The sequence below is a fragment of the Peromyscus californicus genome, unplaced genomic scaffold (assembly GCF_007827085.1).
Source record: "Peromyscus californicus insignis strain IS unplaced genomic scaffold, ASM782708v3 Scaffold_10__1_contigs__length_136768540, whole genome shotgun sequence".
NCBI classification, from domain to species: Eukaryota; Metazoa; Chordata; class Mammalia; order Rodentia; family Cricetidae; genus Peromyscus; species Peromyscus californicus.
This window is the reverse complement of record NW_026294391.1, coordinates 50,525,152-50,541,743: the sequence shown is the minus strand read 5'-3', so window position 1 is coordinate 50,541,743 and position 16,592 is coordinate 50,525,152. Positions and strand designations below refer to the sequence as shown.

The following is a 16,592-nucleotide window of genomic DNA, read 5'->3' as shown; positions in this document are numbered from 1 at the left end:
CCAACCTTGGTCTCAACAATTCTCGCTCATATAAACCCTCCTCATTCTCGCTAAATGGACTCCCAGAGATCCACCCAGGGCCTAGTCATGGATCTCTGCATCCAGATCCCTCAGTAGTTGGATGAGGTTTCTAGCACGACAATTAGGGTGTTTGGCCATCCCATCACCAGAGTAGGTCAGTTCGGGCTGTCTCTCGACCATTGCCAGCAGTCTGTTGTGTGGGTATCTTTGTGGATTTCTGTGGGCCTCTCTAGCACTTTGCTTCTTCCTATTCTCATGTGGTCTTCATTTACCATGGTCTCCTATTCCCTGTTCTCCCTCTCTGTTGTTGATCCAGCTGGGATCTCCTGCTCCCCCAAGCTCTCTTTCCCTCGACCCTCGCCTTTCATTACCCCCACTCATGTCCAGGCTGTTCATGTAGATCTCATTCCATTTCTCTGTCATTGGGCGATCCCCGTGTCTTTCTTGGGGTCCTGTTTTCCAGGTAGCCTCCCTGGTGATGTGAGTAGCAGACAAGTCATCCTTGTTCCACATCTAGTATCCTCCTATGAGTGAGTACATACCATGTTTGTCTTTCTGAGTCTGGGTTACCTCACTCAGGATGATTTTTTCTAGATCCATCCATTTGTCTGCAAACCTCATGATGTCATTGTTTTTCTCTGCTGAGTAGTATTCCATTGTGTATATGTACCACATTTTGTTTATCCATTCTTCAGTTGAAGGGCATCTAGGTTGTTTCCATGTTCTGGCTATTGCAAACAATGCTGATATGAACATAGCTGAACAAGTGCTCTTATGGTGTGGTTGAGCATTCCTTGGGTATATGCCCAAGAGTGGTATAGCTGGATCTTGGGGGAGATTGATTCCCAATTTTCTAAGAAAGCGCCATATTGATTTCCAAAGTGGTTGTACAAGCTTGCATTCCCACCAGCAGTGGAGGAGAGTTCCCCTAGCTCCACATCCTCTCCAGCATAAGGTGTCTTCAGTGTTTTTGAAGATCAGAATTTCTAATGAGACTCTGTCTCAAAAAAAAAAGCCAAAATAAAACAAATTAGGAAGTTGGGACTCCAGCTCAGTTGGACTGTTGGCCTCAAGTTTCTGGGAGGTGGGCCCCAGGCTTCTTCCTCTTTACCAAAATGATCCCTTACGAATTTGGGAAACATTACTGTTTCCTTCCTTCCTTCCTCTTTGTCCTTTCTGTGCTGTAGATTGAATCCAGGGTTTCATGCTTGATAGGCAAGCACTCTGCTTCTGAGCTGTGCACTTGATTGTGATGACCATTTTGGAAAGAAGCAATGACGTTCATATGGCCCATAGAAAAGTGAGAAAGGAAGCCATTATACATGCACTGCCTCGCCTGCTTCAAAGATGCCTTGAAACTGGAGGCTAACCCTGTTCTTTGTGTACATATGCATGTATACAGGGTTGAAACTTGTGGGAAATTGCAAGCCAGGTATGGTGGTTCACACCTGTTAATCTCAGCACATTAAAGGCTGAGGCAGGAGGCTTGCCATGAATTTGATTGAGGCCAGCCAGAGCCACATAGTGAATTCCAGGTCAGCCAAGAGTACGTGGTGACATCCTGTTTCAAAAGAAAGCAGAAATTTTCAGATATATATATACATGAGGAAAATAATGTAAATTACCCTTTTGTGTCTGTCATCCAGCTTCAGTCTGTCTGCTTGTGCCCGCCCCTTCATTGATGTCACCCAGCCACTCACATTACCCTCAATCTTTGTTTCATTCTCAACCACCCCATGTCTTTTGAAGGCCACCCCATAGTGTGTTATTTCACCAGAAAATATTTTGCTATTGTACCTCTCAATGATAAGTACTCATTTTTAGATACACTGATATCATCATCATACCCAAATGAATTCATAATTTGTCTCTCTTTTTTTGAGACAGGGTTTCTCTGTGTAGCTTTGGAGCCTGTCCTGGATTTCACTCTGTAGCCCAGGCTGGCCTCGAACTCACAGAGATCCGCCTGGCTCTGCCTCCCGAGTGCTGGGATTAAAGGCGTGTGCCACCACCACCCAGCCACAATTTGTTTCAATGAGCTGTAAATTACATTTTTTTTTGCAATTCTCTCATCAGTTTTGAATTTGTTTGAATCAAGATTGAAATGAAAAGGCTGGGTGTGGTGACGCATGCCTGTAATCTTAGCACTTAGAAGGCCAAAGCAGGAAGATGGTTAGGAGTTCCAGGCCAGCCTGGGTTACATAGCAAGACCTTGTCTCAAAACCAAGGAAAGATTGAAGTTCATATATTCTAACTAATAGACATCTTTTAAGGCTTTTCTAAATTTTTTTTTCTTCTTTGTTTTTGAGACGTGAACTTAAGTAGTCCAGGCTGGTCTCTGTAGCCCAGGATAACCTTGAACTCCTGATCCTCTTGCCTCTACCCAGTGCTGGTTACCCTATTGGCTTTCCCTTCCAATTGTTTCTTTATAATTTGTTTGTAGAAGAAAGCAGACCACCTCTTCTATAGGCTTTCTCAATAATAACATGCTGTTGGTCACATCACTGGCTTTTCATTGATGTAGTTCTTTGTCCCCTGTGTTTCCTGTAAATTGGTAGTTAAAGCAAGTGACACTGTGCATGTTCATCGTGAGGTACACATCTGGAAGTCTTTTTGCTTAGCAGCCATTGACTATTGTTGGCAAGATCTATTATTAATCTGGTGGTTACAAAATGGTGATGGTCTAATTTTATCAAGCCGCCTTTGTGTATTAGCGGGAATATTTCTATTTAAAGGCAGTTCCCTGGCGAACCATTTGGTTAATCTGAGGAACAGTTCTTATGGGGCAAATGCTTCATTTTTCCCTTCACTAGCTTTCAAAATAATGAGTGGGTTCCTTAGCATTCTCCAAAGGTGATCATTTTAAAAAAGATGTAATTTACATACCATCAGAATCACCATTTTAAGGTGGTGAACCTGGCAGGGCGTGCCTGAAAGCCAGGAAGTAAAAGCAGGCAGGTTGTGAGTTCCAGGCTAGCCTGGGCTATATAGTGGAACCTTATCTCAAAAAACCAGGGGTTGGGGGTGTAGCTCAATTGTAGAGGGCTTGCCTGAGGATCTAGATTTGAGCCCTCTCACTTAAAAAGAAAACAACCCCCCCCCAACTCACCTAGAATTTACTAGTTCTTCACATTTTTACCGAGTTGTGCAGGCATCACTACTAGTTGTAAGGCCTCATAAATTCATGAACACATCTATAACAAGTCTTTTTCTGTCCTCCCATCCAGCTCCCAAATAATGACATGGAGACTCCTTATTCATTATGAAAGCTTGGCCTATAGCTTAGGCTTGTTCCTAACTAGCTCTTATAACTTAAATTAACCCATTTCTAGTAATCTACATTCCAACACACGGTGTTACCTTTCTTTCATATCCAGTACATTTCAATCCACAGAAGTTTCTATTCTTGGGGTGTTTGAATTTTCTGAACTTTAGCCAGCTGGAATCTTTGAACTGGCCCCTGAGACCTTTCTCCACACCATTGTTAAGCTTGGACACTTTCTTTCCTTGCTTTTCTGGTAGAAGATGTCCCTGGCTCATGGTGTGCTTTTCTATTCTTCAGTCATTTCTCGGAGGAGTCCTGATATACTCCAGTGGAAAATAGTAGGGGCTGAAATCTGGACTCCAGGGCTGCTCTCGATTACTGCCTTTTGTTTCTAGGCTACTGTATTGATTTTTCCCTCTTCATTGGAGCTAGTTGGTTTGGCATGCCCTGTGATTTCTAATCCAGGAGGTAGAATTTGGCCATTGGTGAGTTTCGGGAATTATATGATGTCTTAGTTAGCTAATGATTCATAGGAAAGGCATTGTTTGAAACATCACCTGCTTGTCAATAATTATTTGAAAAATTGTTTTCCTTGGGGAAGGCACACAGCTTGGAGATTTAACAATTCTTATTTGGCATTAATTATAGCCAAATGCCCCCTTCCAGAAGATGCAACTTGCTCATGTTAAGTATAAGGATAGTAGTACAAGTAAGTTTAAGGATCTAGGGTCAGACAAGCAGCTAATTTTTATAGGGCACAATCAGATGTAAATATAGTTTTTCTAAGGGAAATTAACAAATTTTAAACATTGGAATATAAAATAAATGTATCATCACAACTTTATTCAAGCAAGTCTGTATTTACTCCCAAGCCAGTACTATATCATCTTCTGTTTGGATTTCTATTAGTGACAGACATGGAGTGCAAATCAACAGCATCTTTTTGCTCTAATCTTTCTCTGGAGAAATTATCGAAAGGCTTGTGTGGCTTCTGGCTCAAGCACCTAGAAATATGTCAGAAATTCTATGATTAAAACATCCGCAAAAGCTTGACTGGCTTTTTTTTTTTTTTTAACATACGTGAACAGCTCTGAAGGGACGAATACATGTTGGCACACCATCAAAATTCTTTTGACTGCCAGGCAGTGGTGGCGTACGCCTTTAATCCCAGCATTCGGGTGGCAGAGCCAGGCGGATCTCTATGAGTTCGAGGCCAGCTTGGGCTACAGAGCGAGATCTAGGACAGGCTCCAAAGCTACACAGAGAAACCCTGTCTTGGAAAAAAAAATCCTTTTGACTGTTTTGAAATCAGCCATTTTATATTTCTACTATAGGCTTTGAAATATTCTGCTCTCAGTTTCCCCAGATACAATTTCCTCTTATTTTGTGTTTACTTAGCTGAGAAAAATGAAAGCACTTTAGGACTGTAGTTTTGTTAGTTGTGTGAGATGGGGTCTCTCTAGCTAGGTAACTAATTCAGCACCTGCCTGCCTCAGCCTCTGCATTTCTTGAGATTATAAACCTGTAGCACCCTGCTGGGCTTTCAGGAGTGTTTTTATCACTCCACACAGCCTCCTTTTTAAAAGTTCTGCAAGGGTAACTGTTGCATCCTTGTTGCTCCGTTTCACCAAGATCCCACACTCATCTTAGCCAGAAGGCAGAAGAGTGATGCCCAAGATTCTGTAGTCACTAACACTATTAGAAATTAAGTACAAGGTGAGTGGTACTTAGTCACCCGAGGCTTGATTACAAATGCTTTCAGTAATCTTAGGCACACTCAAGGTTCAAGTGTACTTTCATAAACGATGGAGTTTTTAATGATAGTTCACCTCCTCCTACTTTTTGGGTGCAGTTCTGGCTACCAAGTCCAGGACCTTGCACATGATAGGCAAGTACTTTGCCATTGAGCTATCCCCTCCCCCCCCGCCCCCCTGCTACTTTTCCTCTTTTGAAAATTAAAACAAATATAGTTGACTTGATTTGTGCAGTCATCAATAGGTTTTGCATTGCACTTTAAGAGAAGTATATCTAATCTAAGCAATAGAACCAGGCCTTTCCCCAGCGAAGTTCAGTTTCTTTATATATGCCAAGGAATCACAAAGGGTTCCTTAACACTGTCAATACCCAAGAACTTGTGTGATCTTGTAAATTGAGGTGGCATCTTTTTTTTCCTTTATTCTTCTTGAACGCTTGTTTCTTAAGTGCTTAGCAACTGATAGAGTCGGTGGTGGTAATAATGGAAAAATTGACAAGAATGCCAACATTCCGACCTTCTGTTTTGAACCTGCTGTTTATGGTTGTGTGGCTGACGTAGCGATTCCCTTAAGGGCAAACCTAGTATTAAGGGGAGGCCCTTATAAAGCACTTTAAACACTGGTTATCATGTTAAAAAAAACTATATTAATGTGACTTCATGAGCTACCTTCCACCCCCACCCCCACCCTGAGACGAGGTCTCACTATATTAGTGAGGCTGGTCTCCAAGACTTGTTCTGAAAGAATCCTTCCTTCTCAGTTTCCGGAACATCTGGAAACGCAGTGCCTGCTTGCCAACTTTTTTTTCTTTTCCAACTTTTTGAGATGGTCTTCCTGTGTAGTCCAGGCTGGCCTGAACTTTTGATTTTCCTGCTTCAGACTCCTGAGTGCTGAGATAAAGGTGTGTGCCGCACCTAACTTTTTCTCATTTCTTTACTTGAAGTCATCTTGCTTAGTTTTGTTTTTATGTGGATACAGCCCCTATCACAGCCTGAAGGAATTTTCTATAAATGATGAAGATGGTGTCATTTATATCTGAAAGAAAATTTGTTTGGTGGCAGGAAGCTAAAACCCTGAGAGAAAAATTACTATCTGGTTACCAGATAGACCTACTAGATTCTAGTAGATAGATCCTCAGAAAAAACTTGGATGGAACACTTCACAAATTTATGCTGTTCTTGCCTAGGGTCATGCTAATTTCTGTTCCAATCTTAGTATAGATTCGACCTCAGAGAGTCCCCCACCAATAGCCCCGTCTGGTCTGGAACTTGCCAGAATCCTCTTGCCTTGGCCTCTAGATTTTGGAGACTAATGCTTGTCTCAGAGGTAGTTCTTAGGATACATGTTTTCCCTTTTGAAAAGCTTTTTATGATTGTAAGATGTTTGATGGAACAATTTACATTCTTGGAATTAAAATATATGACCTCCATGTTTAAAGACATTTCACATCGGTATGCTATTTATTTGCTTTATCATTTTTGTGTTCTTTATTATTTAAAAATGTCTTACCTAGGGTAAAAGCTATCAACATTGTCTTTGCCAGTATGTCGAACTGGGTGTGGTGGCATATGTTTGTGATTCCAGCACTTGGGAGGCTGAGGCAAGAAGTTGATTGCCAGCCTGGACTATATCCCCATGTCTTACCTCCCTAGTACCCCACAAAAGCTGTAACATGTTAGATTCAGTATATAGGACTATAACATAGACTGCCGTCGTGGCGCTCACCTTAAATCCTAATGCTCAGCAGGCAGAGGCTCGAGAATCTGAGTTCGAGGCCAGCCTGGTCTACAGAGCAAGTTACAGGATAGCCAGGGCTACACAGAGAAATCTTATCTTGAAGGGGGAAAAAAGAAAAGGAAAGAAATGTAATATAGTAATCTGGACAAAGGAAAATACAAAATTCTTATTTTTTAAGTTTATAAATATTTTGTTGAATCACATTTTCCCTTCTCTTCTTAAACTTTAAAAGATTTGTTTAAGAATTTTATTTAAAAGGATCTTATTTTCTAGATATTTATGGAAGAATGTATAATTCCTGACTCATACGTAAGTTAGGATTTATACACTCCAAAGAATGTAACACACGTGTCTAGAAACTATACCACTAAAAAATTCCTGTTCACTGCAGTGTGAGAAAGTCTTTAAAATGTACCCCCCCCAGACCAATTTGGCCTCCTGACAGAAAGGTTATTTATTAAAAAAAAAATTACAGAGTTTGGTAGTTGTTCTAGAGACACCCCCCCTCGACCATTCAAATTGGCAAGCCCATTTTCATTTTGTTTCAAAGTTATTTTTTTTTAAAAGGAAGACAGGAGACGTCGGGGGTTGCTAAATTTATCTTCTTCCCGAGGCACCGGGGATGAAAAAAAAAACCACACCACATTTACGGCGGGAGGGGGTCTGAGGGCCTGCAAACAACTCGAGCCGCCGCCTCAGGCCGGACCCTCGCGGAGAGGCGGTAGGTCTCCCTGGAGGCCCCCGGGGGGTGGTTGAGGCCCACAAACATGGTAGGGGGCGGCCCGGGCCTCCCGCCTCTCGACGGGGTCGGCGGACCACGGCCTCGTGCGGACTTTACAGCCGAGGCGGCAGTGGCAGCGGGGTGTGTGTGGCGGCGGTGGCGGGAGGGAGCGCGGAGGTGGAAAGAAGGGGGGCGCTGTCACGGAAACTCGGGCCGCCGGAGACCCCGCCGCAGCGAGGCCACTGGGCTCCCCGGTTGCGGGGCGTGAACGGCGCCAAGCCGGGGCGTCAGAGGGACCCACCGGGCGGAGGAGGGGGCCCATCTATCCTTCCGCATTTTCCTGGGTCTCTCTCCCCGGCGGTGACGTGACGTGCTGACGGCGGGCCCGTGCCGGGGAGCTGGGCCGCTTTTTGTCAGCTCCGAGCTCGGCCCCTCCTCCCTCCCTCCGCCCGCCCCACCAGCCGGAGCCCGGCCCAGTGCTCCAGAGAAAGGCCGGCCTGCAGCACCCGCCACCGTCGCCGACCGCCGCACGCCCGTCCGGTGAGTCTGGGGTGCCGCTGCGGCCGTGGGGCCTAGTGCGCGCGCGGCGGCCTGGTCCCGGCCTGGTCGGCGGCCCGCAAGGCGCCCTCCCGCGCTAGGCCGGGCGGCGTGGCGCGCGACGCCGTGCAGGCCCCGAGGAGGCCGCAGTTAGGCCCGGGGTGGCGCCCGGGTGTTCGGAGCGACGGTGGAGGCGCGCTCTGTAAACGGGCGGGGGCCGGGGCAGTGTTGCTCGGAGGTTGGGGAGGCGGTTGAGGGGTCCTGGGTGGGCGACGCGACCGACCCGGGGCACCGTGCGGGGGCGAGGCCTGGCGAGGAGGCTAAGGCTGCAGGCATGAGGTGAAGGCCGCAGGCCGGCCCGGCCGATTTTCGCTATGTAAATATCGGCGAGGGGGGGGGGGGGAGAGGGACGGGGGACAAGATGGCGGCCGATCGGCGCCTGCTGCAGGGGACGACTGAGGGGGTTGCCGGGAGGGGGAGCCGCCATCTTGAAGGCGGCGTCTGAGGAGAAAATTCCGCTACAGCCCGTGAGGGGGGGTGTGAGAGCGGGCAGCGGCCGCGGCGGCGCTGGCGACGGGCACCGGAGCCCGGGCGCGGCGTCGAGTGTGTGCGCCGAGGGGCGTGTTCGCTCCCCATGGCGGCCATTGCCCTCGCCGCCATGATGAGCACTTGGATTCCAGGCGCTTGGCGGCAGCGCCACCTTCCTGCCCAGCCTCCCACAGCCCCGTGACTGGCTGCTGTTTCCGCTGCATTTCAGCTTAGCAGCCGCAGGCGGCCATCGCGGCCGCCCTGGCGCCGGAGCCACCTCAGCTGTGTTGCCCCGGGGCTTCGAGCCTTTCCCTGGCGCTGGCTGCCACTTCGGGGTGATCTGCACCGGGGGGCAGTGGTGGACCCGGAGACATTTTGTTCTTTTTTTTTTTTTTTTTTTCCCTCAGAGAAAGTCAGACATGGCCGTTAGGGTGACCCCGATGCGGTGGTTCTCCGCCAATCGGTGCTTTCACGAGTCTGTGAATAAAGAAAGAGAAACGATGGGAAAGTTCTCAGCACTCTTTTGACCAATAGGGGGAAAAAGGCGTCCTACGAAAGCGGAAGACTAGCTATCGGAGGGAAGTTTTTGTACTCCTTTCTGTGGAAACAAGTTTCTTGGGAGGCTGCGGTGAAGTTTTGGTATATACTTCTTTTTTTGTTGTTGTTTTGTGTTGTTGTTGTTGTTTAGTTGAGGAAACTAAAAGGGAAGAAAGTTATTCTCTTACCGAGTATCGAAATCTGTACATGTGTCTGCTGGGGTAGATGATTCGGGAAGGTTGAAAGGGGAGTCCTACCCCGTGGACGTTGTCTCGGTCGCCCGGCGCACAACTTTTCTGGTGACTTGGGAGCCCCGTGTCCGCGCTGCCTGGCACTAGGTGCTGAGAAAGGTTAAGGAGGTTCGGGTAGGCGGTGGCTGCAGGTTCGCGCCGAGGCAGGTGAGCGAAGGTTGAAATGCGCCCAGCGCCGCGCCGAAGCCACGTCCGAGTCCCGTGGGGCTTCAGCGGCGGCCTGGCTCCCACGCGAAGCATCAGGGCAGGGTGCCTGGACTAGGTGGCATTCGGAAGTTACAAAGCGGGCCGGTTTTAGGTGGTGGGCCAGACAGGCAAAGGGCGTTTCAAGGGTGAGGTTTTTCCTCCGAGAACGGCGGGCGGGCGAGTGTTTACTGTTTGCTTGAAGTGGGTAGCATCGGGAGGGAGTGGTAGGAAGCGAGGCTCGGAAAGGGGGGTTGCGTTGTGTCTGGTGAAAGGGGCTTCTGCCCGGTGAGGGACTCGCAGGATGAAGACACCCCGATCTGTGTTCGATAGCTATCAGATCGGCTACGATTAAGTTGAAGAGAAGTAGGTTGTAGGTTGACCAGTGTTTCCAGTGTTTTCTCCACGGTGACGATTACAAAGTGGTCAGAAGCCAGATTTTATTGCCTTTTTAAAGGATTTTTATTACATTTTTGAATGATCTGTTTTCATTAGCTGCTTCCTTTCTCTGTACTCGCTGTAACTAACGTTTTGCTCAGAGTTGTTAATATTTCCGTGGTGAATAGAGAAGAGTTTCCCCTAATTTCATTGTCCATCGTTGAAAATTAAGACTGGTGCAACTTGAAGATGAGAAATGAACCTACAGGTGTTTCCATGGTAATTTTTGAGAAAGTCAGTTTTGAAAAGTAGTTTGGAAGGATGATTATTAGAAAACAGTGGCCTTCAGATGCCCTTTGCAATCTGTTTTTCTCGCTGGTGAGAGTAGACACCGTTTTGTTTGAGAGGTTAACTAAGGTTATTTGCTAAGGGAAGCCTTCCTGAGGTTTTTTTTTTTTTTTTTGATTAATATTTGACTCGTCTAGATAGTTGCACATGTGGGGAACGTGTTTTAGAGGTTTATGATCCAAACCTGTGAGTTACATACTTATTCACTGTCAGTGTTTCCACTTTCGTGACAGCAACAGGTTGGAAATAGTGCTCCTGGAGAGCGTGGAGGCACTGGGAGAGTTGTTCAGAGAGGCCATGGCAAACTTTGATCAAAGTTCTCTTAAGTCTGACATGCCGTTTGCCCCAGCACTAGGAGGCAGAGGCAGGCAGATTTTTCTAAGTTCGAGGCCATCTTGGTCTATATAGTGAGACTCTGTCTCAAAAAAAAAAGTACATTTGAAAAATTCTCTTTAAGATTCGGTCTTGGGTGTGTGTATGGGGCGGGGTAAGAGCAGTCAGAATGCATAATATATAGTGTGAAATTAAGTTTAATTAGTACAGTTAAGTAGTCCTTTATAAAAAAAAGCCAGATAGTGGGTGTTCAATATTGAGATGAAATTAGATTCAAGTTGTATAATTAGGAAGATTGGTAAATGTATAGTTTCCATCAGGAGTGGTTCCATACACAATCTTTTTTTGTTTTGTTTTTTTTGTTTTTAACCTTAAAGGGCAGACGCTGCTAGTCTGGAGAACTGACTGGTGGAATACTATTGCTACCTTATCCAGCTTGGATAGACAAGATGCTGTTGTTTTTTTTTTTTTTTTTTTTTTTTTTTGGTTTTTCGAGACAGGGTTTCTCTGTGCAGCTTTGCGCCTTTCCTGGGACTCACTTGGTAGCCCAGGCTGGCCTCGAACTCACAGAGATCCGCCTGGCTCTGCCTCCCGAGTGCTGGGATTAAAGGCGTGCGCCACCACCGCCCGGCAAGATGCTAGTTTTTTTATTTAGAGTACTTTGCAGATAGATGGCTATTTCCTTTCTTCTTTCCTTCTTTTTTTTTGCGATTTCCTTTTTTCAAAAAAAAAATGTGTTCGTGTATGCTTTCAGAGACATTTTCCCTCTATTGCTTGCTGTAGATGTTTAGTCTCCAACATTTAGACTTGCACTGTCACTGATAATGTATTGTTTATGCTTGTGCACAGGGGCAATTCATTTTTTTAAACTTCAAAAACCCTTAACAGGTCCCTGAAATCCTTCACCCCCATCAAAGATCTAGTTTTTGTTTCTTTTCAGACCCAGTCTCATTAAGTAGCCTGCCTAGCTTCAATCTCCTAATTCTCCTGCCTCACCCCCCCTTCCCCCCCACCCAGTGGCTAACCCAGTTATCTGGTTGTCAGGGTTTCTTCTGTTGGTGATTTTTTTTCCCTCTGTGTGGGCTTTTCTCCTTGCCTTTTGTTTGTGGAAGGATTGCTCTGCCTCTCCTTAGCCTTGCTGCCTGTACACACCTTGGCCCTGCCTCCTTTGGGAAGGAGCTCTGTCGATTCAGGCTCTTAGTTTATCTTAGTTGTTTGTTTGCGACAGAGTTTGTGTATGTAGCCCTGACTGTCCTGGAACTTGGTATGGTGGTCCAGGCTGGCCTCAATCACAGAAGTCTACCTGCCCCCCCCCCCCAGGGCTCCCTTGCTTGATCCAGTCTCCTGAGCTTGGCCACTAATTCCCAAGTCAGAACATTTCTACCCCATGCTAATGGGTTTGTCACATAAAAGTGTTCTGTTTTCAGACACTCCTTTGCTTTCTTTGTCTCCTGTGGTGGGATCTTCCTCAAGGTTTATCTGCTAGCTCTTCTCTGGAATCTTCTCTGTTAGTTCGGTGTCTGCTCCCATGCCCACATATCTAGTTTCTCATCCAGCATTTGAAGTGTCTAATGTGTCTTAACATAGCTGAAACCAAACTTACCTAGCACATAGATGACCAATACTATTTATAGGATTTTTTTTTTAAAAAAGCTCAGGGCCGCCGGGCGGTGGTGGCGCACGCCTTTAATCCCAGCACTCGGGAGGCAGAGCCAGGCGGATCTCTGTGAGTTCGAGGCCAGCCTGGGCTACCAAGTGAGTCCCAGGAAAGGCGCAAAGCTGCACAGAGAAACCCTGTCTCGAAAAACCAAAAAAAAAAAAAAAAAAAAAAAAAGCTCAGGGCCTCCAAACAACTCCTATTTCTTATTTATTTTTGTTTTCCTCAAGACAGGGTTTCTCTGTGTAGTCTTGGCTGTCCTGGAACTCGCCATGCAGATCAGGGTAGTCTTGAACTCAGAGATCCGCCTGCTTCTGCCTCCTGAGTGCTGAGAATAAGGACGTGGGCCACGACCGCCTGGCCTCCTTATCTTTCGGTTAACACCACCAGTTTTCCTGAGTTGTTACTTTTTGTTCCATAGAACAATGTGAACATCTTTAATTTAGCATTTAACCTTTCATGTTTTAACAGTATGTTTGTATTTTTGTCTTCTAAATAGAATGTAGAGACAGGGTCTCTCCTCTGTCTTTGTCCCCAAGCAGTACCAGGCATATGATCATTATCTCCCCCAAACAATTCTCTGAATTATTGGGTGCAGTAAAGTTGGTTTAAATGAAATTGTTTTCAGCTATTCAAATTCAGTTATCTGTCTAGTATGTTCTTTGACCAAGGGATATTCATTTTAAGGCACACCTATCTTGTTAGGACAGCAGGTCAAACCCAGGTGCTGAGTAACCTCTATTCCTTTCCCATATCTGATTGGAATATTGACCAACCTGCTTTTATTCCTGCCAAATTGTTTTTCCAGACAGCATTTTTAAAAATCCACATAATCTTAAAACCTATTTTTTTTGTTCAGCAGGAAGTACACTTTAAAGAAAATATACATGGCCTTGATGTATGTAGCCATTTGTCTTTTAAAGACTAAAAGTTTAAATTATGAAGTATTTCCAAATTACTAAAAATAAATATTAATGAGAGTTTGCAGTTTTTAGTGTGTTGTGATGTTTGATACACACACACACACACATATTTGTTTAATGAAATAGTCTCACAGATTCAAGTGTGCGTCCCACTTCATCCTCATTCCTCTTTTCTACTTGTAACCATTGTTCTAATATGTATGTAATGAAAACAATATCAAATATTATTATTATTTTTTAAAAATTTATTTATTTATTATGTATACAGCATGTATGACTGCAGGCCAGAAGAGGGCACCAGATCTTGTTACAGATGGTTGTGAGCCACCATGTAGTTGCTGGGAATTGAACTCAGAACCTCTGGAAGAGCAGTTAGTGCTCTTAACCTCTGAGCCATCTCTCCAGCCCCTAATATCAAATACTATGTGTTTTAACTGTATCTATTATGCATTGTTCTATATATTATTTTCCTTTTTCTATTATTGGTTTTTTTTTTGAGACAAGTTTCTCTGTGTAGCCTTGGCTCTCCTGGAACTCTGCTTTGTAAACCAGGCTGGCCTTGAACTCAGAGATCTGCCTGCCTCTGCCTCCTGGGTGCTGGAATCAAAGGTGTACGCCACCATGCCTAACTATTGAACATAATTTTTGAGATTCGGTTTATTGGCTTTCCATGTGCTGCAGGGATTCCTAGGATCCCTAATGGTCTTATAGGAGGTCCATGAAGTCAGAATTATTTTCATAATAGCAATATTTGCTCTTTTGATCCACATTCACCTGTACATTATACAAATATTAGAGAGTACACGATTCACGATGTCATAATGGAGTGAGTACAGAAGCAGTTGGGATTCATCTTTCCTCGAGATTTGCAGAATTGTAAAACAGTTTCATTTTTACTTAGAAAATTAATTCTAAAATATTATTCATGCTCATATATAATAAGCTTTTTAATGAATTGATGTTTTTAAATCTTGATCTCAGTGGTGGTGCACACCTTTAATCCCAGCACTCGGGAGGCAGAGGCAGGTGGATCTTTGTGAGTTCGAGGCCAGCCTGGGCTACCAAGTGAGTTCCAGGAAAGGCGCAAAGCTACACAGAGAGACCCTGTCTCGAAAAACCAAAAAAAAAAGAGTCTTGAAACCAGAAAGTTTGAAAACTACTGTTGTAGTTCCTTCATACTATTTGGGGGGCAAGCAGTGCTGGGCATCAGAACCAGGTCCTTTCAGGTGCTAGGCAAGCCCTCGCTAATACTGTGTTTCAGTGTATGAAAACACTGTGGTCTGTTTACTTCTGTGGGAGGCACATTAGGCTGTTTGCAGTTTTCAGCCGTTTCTAACTGCTGCTGTGAACTTCCTCACAGTTCTCTCTCAGATTGTAGTCGAGGTACAGTTGCTGCATTGAAGAAGTCTGTGCATTGTCGGTTTGACTGGAAATTGCATTTGACAGTCTTACCAGTTGTTTCTGAGCTTGTTTCTCCAGATCGTTCTTCCAGAAAAGATTCGATTTTGCTATTTTCCAAAATCTCTTGGGTATAAATGCAATCTCCTTGCATTTCTTTGGTTACTATTGGGGTTGGCTGGACTGCCCCCTCCAAATTTAGTGGTCATTTGAGTTTTCTGGGAACCATTTATACACACACATCCTTTTATTGGCTTTTATGTTGGACTGTTGCCTTTTTCTTATAGTTTATGGATATTTTTGCCTTCTGGGTCCTAAAGATTTGGGATTATATACGATGAAAAAAATATCTTCCTACTATGTGGCTTTTCTTATAGTTTTGTTTACTTTTTGTGTAGGAGGTCTTAATGTGAAGGTAGCCAGTTTTGGCGCTGTGTGTGTGTGTGTGTGTGTGTGTGTGTGTGTGTGTGTGTGTTTTACCACCGCCAGGCTGTGTGCCTTTTCATATATACAATTCATCTGGAAATTTTATCTCTAGTGCGTGATGTAGGGATCTCATTTATGTTTGCATTTGAATTTCTCAAATAGTTGTCTTGTTTTCCCTACTCCTGAGGTATACCATATTCCACACACCTGCACATCTGTTTTTATTTATTTTTCTTTTTTCTTTTTTTCTTTTTTTTTTTTTTTTTTGGTTTTTCAAGACAGGGTTTCTCTGTGAAGCTTTGGAGACTGTCCTGGAACTCACTTGGTAGCCCAGGCCGGCCTTGAACTCACAGAGATCCACCTGCCTCTGCCTCCCAAGTGCTGGGATTAAAGGCGTGCGCCACCACCGCCCGTTTTTATTTGTTTAAATTTTAATTACATTGTGTGTATGTGTGTGTGTGTGTGTGTGTGTGCACGTGCACACTTGCATCTGGAGGTTAGATGACAACCTCCAAGAGTCAGTTCTCGAGAACATCTCGTGAGTCCTGGGGATTGAATTCGGGTTGTCAAGTTTGGTGGCAAGTTCTTTTACCCACTGAGCCATCTCACGGGCTCCACATCGATTTTTAGTTTCTCTTTCTGTTTTTATTGACCTGTTTGGCTAGTTCTATCACTGCCACATTGATTTAATGATGATAGCTTTATAATTAAATCTTAGTATGTTCCTTTTTTCTTAAGGATTATTTTAGCTGTTTTTTTTCCTCTACTTTAGGGTTAGTTTTTCAATTTCTGAGGAGAATGATTGGATTTTTATTGTATTTGCATCACCTCTATTGAAAACTCTAATCTTGGCTTGTAATCTTTGTTGTCATTTTAAGTCAGGTCTTCTTTTAGTTTGTTCTCTGTCCTCCTCTTCTTTCTCTCTTTCTCCCTCTCTTCGGGCACCAGGGATTAAATTCAGTGAGTTACACATGCTAGCCCAGTGTTCTGTCAAGCTGTGTCTCCCTCACCCATGTATCCCAGGCTGTTCCCAAACTAGTTGTGTGTAGCCAAGAACTTCTGGTCTTCCAGTCTCCTCCAGAGTGCTAGCATTATAGACATGTACCATTATGCTTAGTTCCTTGGTAGCCTTTTAGATAGCACGGTGTCTGCAATGCTGGGGATTGAGTCCAGGACTTCATGTTAGGCAAGCAAATTGACTACATCCTCATCCCCTGCAGTCCTGTTTTTTTTTAATTGTTAATTTTTTTTCCACATACTTGTTTATGTTGGCCTTGAGTTCATTCTTTAGCTCAGGCTGGACTAGAACTTGAGATTTGCTTACCACAGCCTCTGTAATTAGGGGCTCTGCTACCAGCTCCCTTCCCCCAATGGTGCTGAGGATTGAATCCAGAACCTTGTGCATGATAGCTAGACAAGTGCTCTACAAATGAGCTATACCAGTCTTTTACATGTAAATTGTGAAAATCTTACTAATTTCTTTTGTGCAAAGGTGTGTGTGCGATGTGCATTCATACATGTACAACATAGTATAGAAGTCCTATCTAAATAATCCTAAAAGTTATTTTGATAAAACTAAATGAAAGCCCTAGATT

At 44.5% G+C, this 16,592-nt stretch overlaps 1 protein-coding gene across 6 annotated transcripts in view; it reads left to right on the top strand.

The window, feature by feature from the left end:
- Positions 1 to 7,404: 7,404 nt before the first annotated feature.
- Zfx (zinc finger protein X-linked) overlaps positions 7,405 to 16,592 on the top strand; it is a 49,265-nt gene continuing 40,077 nt past the window's right edge. For 2 of the 6 annotated variants that reach the window (XM_052732554.1, XM_052732551.1), the window contains exon 1: positions 7,535 to 8,038. The gene's annotated coding sequence lies outside the window, so the exon portion shown is untranslated. Of the gene's footprint in view, positions 7,499 to 7,534; positions 8,039 to 8,972; positions 9,203 to 16,592 lie in introns of those variants that run through there. The other 4 variants (XM_052732591.1, XM_052732564.1, XM_052732581.1 and 1 more) reach the window with 3 other exon arrangements.